At 37.8% G+C, this 6,004-nt stretch overlaps 1 protein-coding gene across 1 annotated transcript in view; it reads left to right on the top strand.

Annotated features, from left to right (window-relative positions):
- LOC311293084 (Fc receptor-like protein 5) overlaps window positions 1–6,004 on the top strand; it is a 135,078-nt gene that overhangs the window by 99,874 nt on the left and 29,200 nt on the right. The gene's annotated exons all lie outside the window — the stretch shown is intronic.

The raw sequence follows: 6,004 nt of genomic DNA, 5'->3' as shown, positions 1-6,004 counted from the left end.
AGTTCATAAAAGCAATAAACAGAGAGAAGTTTTCAGTTTCCTGTCTTGTATTGCTGCAATGCTCAGAAGATTTTTCAAATTGTAGCAAACAGAGAAAATGATAGACTCACTTAACAGTTTTAAGGCTTCTTTCTTTATTAACGTGAGCTCCTGTTTGAACGATGCTCCTGCCTCAAAGACCTGTAAATTCCAAACTTTGGGAACTTTTCCCCCAGTTCTTCCCCACCCCTGGTTACCAGTTGTGTAAAGCCCCACACAAACAGAACACAGGAACAGAACATATGAAATTAGATTAAACCTGAACCTGAATGAGAAATTCGATGTTGCTTTATGGATGATATTTGGCTAACATAATGGACTCTAGTGCGAACTTTAATAAGGTGTATGAAAAACAATACATTTTTATTTAAATAAAAAGATCTGAAGACCACTGGTGTGAGCTTTGTAATCTTTAGTCTGTGGTTTGTTACATCATAGTACCAGTAATGTTGATGCAATTTTTTTATTTCTACAGTAAAGGCTTCTTCCTCTTCCACCCACCGTCAGTGTCCTCAGATTTGTGTTACATGTTTTACTGACTCTGCCGCTGTTCAATGTACAGTGCAAAACACACAGCAAATCAGCGACCAGAGTAGACTGTAGACTGATTCCCCAGTGAATGACTTTTATGAGTTAGTTCTTATTAAGTGAATCCAAAAATATTTAAAATTAGTAGGTGCAAATACTTAAATACAGAACTCACTGAACTGCTAATTATTAATTTTTGGTGTTCTGTTTTATTATGTTGTGTTGTACTTTAAGTTGGCATGAAAATTGACCCTATTACTTTGTTAGTGCACATTACTAGTCTTATGGTGAACAATTCATGTTGTAAATCAAGTCATTTGATTCAAGTAAATCCCCCTATGTCTAATGTCAAATTTTTTATCAAAATCTGAACATGTACTTCCCCTCCGGAATGGCCTTCCTTCTCTGTTGGCATCAATTTGATGGCATACAAAAACGTCTTGGGTACGGTGTACATTTTAGGACATCCTCAGACCTCAGACATATGAAGACAAGGCATCATGCCTCAGACTAAGGCTTCAGTCATTGGACAAAACGGCATCGCGCCTCAGACTGAAAAGCTTCAGGTCTCAGGAAAAACAATGTCAGGTGTCAGGTCTCGTACAATTAGGCATCAGACGAAACAGCCTCAGACAAAAAGGCATCAGACATAAAGGCATCGGACGAAACAGACTCAGACATAAAGGCATCGGACGAAACGGACTCAGACATAAAGGCATCAGACGAAACGGAGTCAGACATAAAGGCATCAGACGAAACGGAGTCAGACATAAAGGCATCAGACGAAACGGAGTCAGACTAAAAGGCATCGGACGAAACGGAGTCAGACTAAAAGGTATCAGACATAAAGGCTTGTGTGATGTCACATGTACGCGGTTCATAGCTCAAAAGAATGCTTTACTCCACGATAGTTTGCCAACATACAAACTAGCTAGTTGAAATATGGCATCTAAGTTTTTAAATGTGCAAATAAAACTTGCGAAATGCATGTTCTCTTCTGCATACAGCGTAATTAGTGTAACATTTAATTAAAGCATATATATATATACTTTATATATATACTTTATATATATATGCTTTAATGAAATGTTACACTCATTACATTGTATACAGAAGAGAACATGCATTTCGCGAGTGCATGTTTTAACATTTAATTAAAGTATATATACCTATACACAGTACAGGTCAAAAGTTTGGAAACATTACTATTTTTAATGTTTTTGAAAGAAGTTTCTTCTGCTCATCAAGCCTGCATTTATTTGATCAAAAATACAGGAAAAAAAAGTATAATATTGTGATATTACAATTTAAAATAATTGGTTTTCAATTTATTATACTTTATAATAAATTATCATTTATTTCTGTGATGCAAAGCTGAATTTTCAGGATCATTACTCCAGTCTATCACATGATCCTTTAGAAATCATTCTAATATGATGATTCATTATCAAAGTTGGAAACAGTTCTGCTGCTTAATATTTTTCATAACATGTGATACTTTTTTAGGATACTTTGATGAATAAAAAGTAAAAAAAAAAAGAAAAAGCACATTTTTTTAAAATATAAATCTTTTGTATATACACTACTGGTCAGTAATTTGGGGTCAGTCATTTTCTTTCTTTCTTTTTTGAAATAAATCAATACTTTTATTCAGAAAGGATGTGTTAAATTGATAAAAAGTGATAGTAAAGAAGATTTATATTTTTATATATATTTTTTTGGAATAAATGCAGTTCTTTTTAACCTTTTATTCATCAAATATATTAGGCAGCAGAACTGTTTCCAACACTCATAATAATATAGAATATTAGAATGATTTCTAAAGGATCATGTGATAGACTGGATGTCACATGTGACACTGAAAACTGGAGTAATGATGCTGAAAATTCAGCTTTGCATCACAGGAATAAATTATTTTTTAAAGTATATTCAAATAGAAAACTATTATTTTAAGGTGTAATAATATTTCACAATATTACTGTTTTTTTTTTTTTTTTTTATCAGATAAATGCAGCCTTGATAAGCATTAGAGACTTCGTAATGTAAAAAATCGTAATGTTTCCAAACTTTTGACCTGTACTGTATATTATATTATATTATATTATATTATATTATATTATATTATATTATAATTAAATGTTACACTAATTACGCAGAGAACATGCATTTCGCGAGTGCATGTTTTAACATTTAATTAAAGCATATCATATATATATATATATATGATATGCTTTAATTAAATGTTACACTAATTACACTGTATGCAGAAGAGAACATGCATTTCATATTATTGAAAATAATATTTATTAAAAAGTTAGATGACATATTTCAACATAGCTAGTTTGTATGTTGGCAAACTATCGTGGAGTAAAGCGTTCTTTCGAGCTATGAACCGCATACATGTGACGTCACATGGGGCCGGGCAATGCGAACCTCCAAACTCCACCTGAGTCTGTTTCGCCGATGCCTTTATGTCTGATACCTTTTAGTCTGACTCCGTTTCGTCCGATGCCTTTATGTCTGAGTCCGTTTCGTCAGATGCATTTATGTCTGACTCCGTTTCGTCCGATGCCTTTATGTCTGAGTCCGTTTCGTCTGATGCCTTTAAGTCTGAGTCCGTTTCGTCCGATGCCTTTATGTCTGATGCCTTTTTGTCTGAGGCTGTTTCGTCTGATGCTTAATTGTACGAGACCTGACACCTGACATTGTTTTTCCTGAGACCTGAAGCTTTTCAGTCTGAGGCGCGATGCCGTTTTGTCCAATGACTGAAGCCTTTTAGTCTGAGGCATGATGCCTTGTCTTCATATGTCTGAGGTCTGAGGATGTCCTAAAATGTACACCGTACTAGGGTTACGAATGTAACCTTGGTTCCCTGAAGAGGGAACGAGATGCTGTGTCGAGACACTGTGGGGTGTCATGTGAGGCGTCACATGAGACACTTCACTGTCATGTGACGTCATCAACCAGGAAACTATAAAGCATACCTGGGAACAAACAGTCACTAGCTTCTGATAGGCTGTGGCAAGTCGCTCACAGGCATGCAGGGAGTATGGCAGGGCGACGAAGTGTCTCTTTCCTTCTTCAGGGAACCAGGGTTACAGTCAGAACCCGAGACGTTCCCTTTTAAAGGGGTGGTAAAATGCCCTTTTCACAAGATGTAAAATATATCTATGATGTCCCCAGAGTGTGTGTGTGAAGTTTTAGCGCAAAATACCCCACAGATATTTTTATATAGCAAAAACGCACCATTTGTGCCTGGCCCTTTAAATGCAAATGAGCTGCTGCAGAGGGCGGGGTTTCAAAAGCTTGTGTGTGTTAGCAGCTGCTATTACCTCACACAGACACACTAAAATGACAGAAACTGTTCTGCCTTTAATGTTAAAACGGAGTCAGACATAGATGGAGAGACTCAAGAAGAAGTGACAACATGTAGAATGCAACAGGACGTCTCTGAATGGTTAGTTGATGAATTTATGTTGCTGATGTGGAGTTAACTACAGTATCTTTAATTAAGATATTCTGTCATGATAAATCTATAAATCGCTCATATAGGAACTGTTGTGAGATACACACAGAGTGACTTTCTATTGCATGTGAAAAGATGGATGCTAAAGTTTGAGCTGACTCACAAATGTACTCTTATACAACAACTTTTCCTCTTCTCAACATGGACTGCGTGTTCCCGGGGGCGGGGTTTATGTAAATTCTAGGGTTAGTGATGTCACTAACCCGGGAGAAATGTCGTGTAGTCCCAACCAGCTGTTTGTTGTAGTCCTTTTCTTTAAAAGCAAATATCTTCCTTTGCTTTGAACTTTGAGTATTGTAACTTTGCAGATGTTGTTTATGCTCAAACAGCAACATTACACACTAACTAAAGTTAGAAAAGTGAAATCATAATCAACCACCCCTTTAAGGGAACTCGAGCTGCGTCGAGATGCTGTGGGAACACTATACCCACGACGTCATAGTAACAAGTGCCTGTCTGTGTGAAATCTCTGCGCACACTAAGACGAAAGCATCTGCGCCCCTGGAGTGGAGCCGAGGTCATAAACCTCACTAATGTGTGCTGCGAGGCAATTTCCCAACGCATCACAAACACATTTGAGGGAAACTCCTGACGATAATGTTTTAGAAGCAGCCATACTCCTAGTCTCTTGGTCTGACGCCTCACAGTGCCACGAAGGAAACGTTACTAGAGGGTGTCTCCCCAAGGATACACACACAGAAGAGGCCGCCATGTACACCTTTAGTGTGGAGGGGGGTAGACCTGCGGAGAAACGCCCCAGCAGGAACTCCAGCACTGCACCCACTGGGCAGATAACTGGGTCCGGCTGGTGCTCTCCGCACCAGGAAGTGAAAAAAATATCTACTTCAAGGCATAGAGTTTCCTCGTGGAGGGAGCTCTGGAATGGAGGATGGTCTCAACAACCTCGGTTGAGAGACCTGAACTTTTGAGCTGGCCCCCCTCAGAGGCCAAGCCCAAAGTTTCCACAATTCTGGGCGGGGGTGAAGGATTAACCCACTCACCTGAGAGAAAAGGTGAGATGAGAGACTCTAGGTCCGAGAACCATACTCTGGCCTGCCAAAACGGGGCTATTAACCCTCTGAGTCTTTATACATCTTTATAAACTATAAAGTGTCTTCTTTTGTGTACACTCACAATAACAACAAATCCTTGTGTTTTTGTAAAATAAAGAAAATAAACGGTGCGATTTCAGCCGAAAGAAACTTTCTGAAAGACGTCTGGATAATGAACGGAAACTCAGCGAATACTTATCACACAAACATGAAATGTACGTCTAAAGAAAGCTTGAAATGTCTACATTTAAATAAAACGATTCACATTTAAAACAAATATTCTCCTGCAATGTAATCTGTATGAAACTAAAGAGATGTACAGTTTCTCCTGGCTTAGCTAATTATCGTTAATGGGGTCACACCCACGAGCAGGGCGCGCTATTCATAAGATAATGTGTTGAGGAGATCTATGCGAAATGGTAAACGCCCCCAACAATGCCTTAAAAATCATTAGTTTCATCATAAGTTTCATTCACTTTCCTGCGCGTTTGGAAGATGGCACGCTACACAGGTGAGGAAGCTCTTCAGCTCGTCCTGGATAGTGACGAAGAGATCGCATTTTCCTCAGAAGAAGAGCGGGACTCCGACAATGAACGTATGCATTTTAAATGGCGACTTGATCCAACCGTGGATACAATTTTGGATGAGTACGTTTTTATTTATGTTCGTTGGATTATTTCCAGACTTCTATTTGGATATATTTTTACTGTGATGTTAATTATTACTCCAGTCTTCAGTTTCACATTCACATTTCACATTTCTCAAGAAACATTTATTATTATTATGAATGTTGAAAACAGTTGTGTACAATTTTTTTCAGGATTCTTTGATGAATAGAAATTTTAAAAGAACAGCATTT

Source organism: Rutilus rutilus (genome assembly GCF_951802725.1).
Source record: "Rutilus rutilus genome assembly, chromosome: 1".
NCBI classification, from domain to species: domain Eukaryota; kingdom Metazoa; phylum Chordata; class Actinopteri; order Cypriniformes; family Leuciscidae; genus Rutilus; species Rutilus rutilus.
This window is presented reverse-complemented; position numbering and strand designations above follow the sequence as displayed.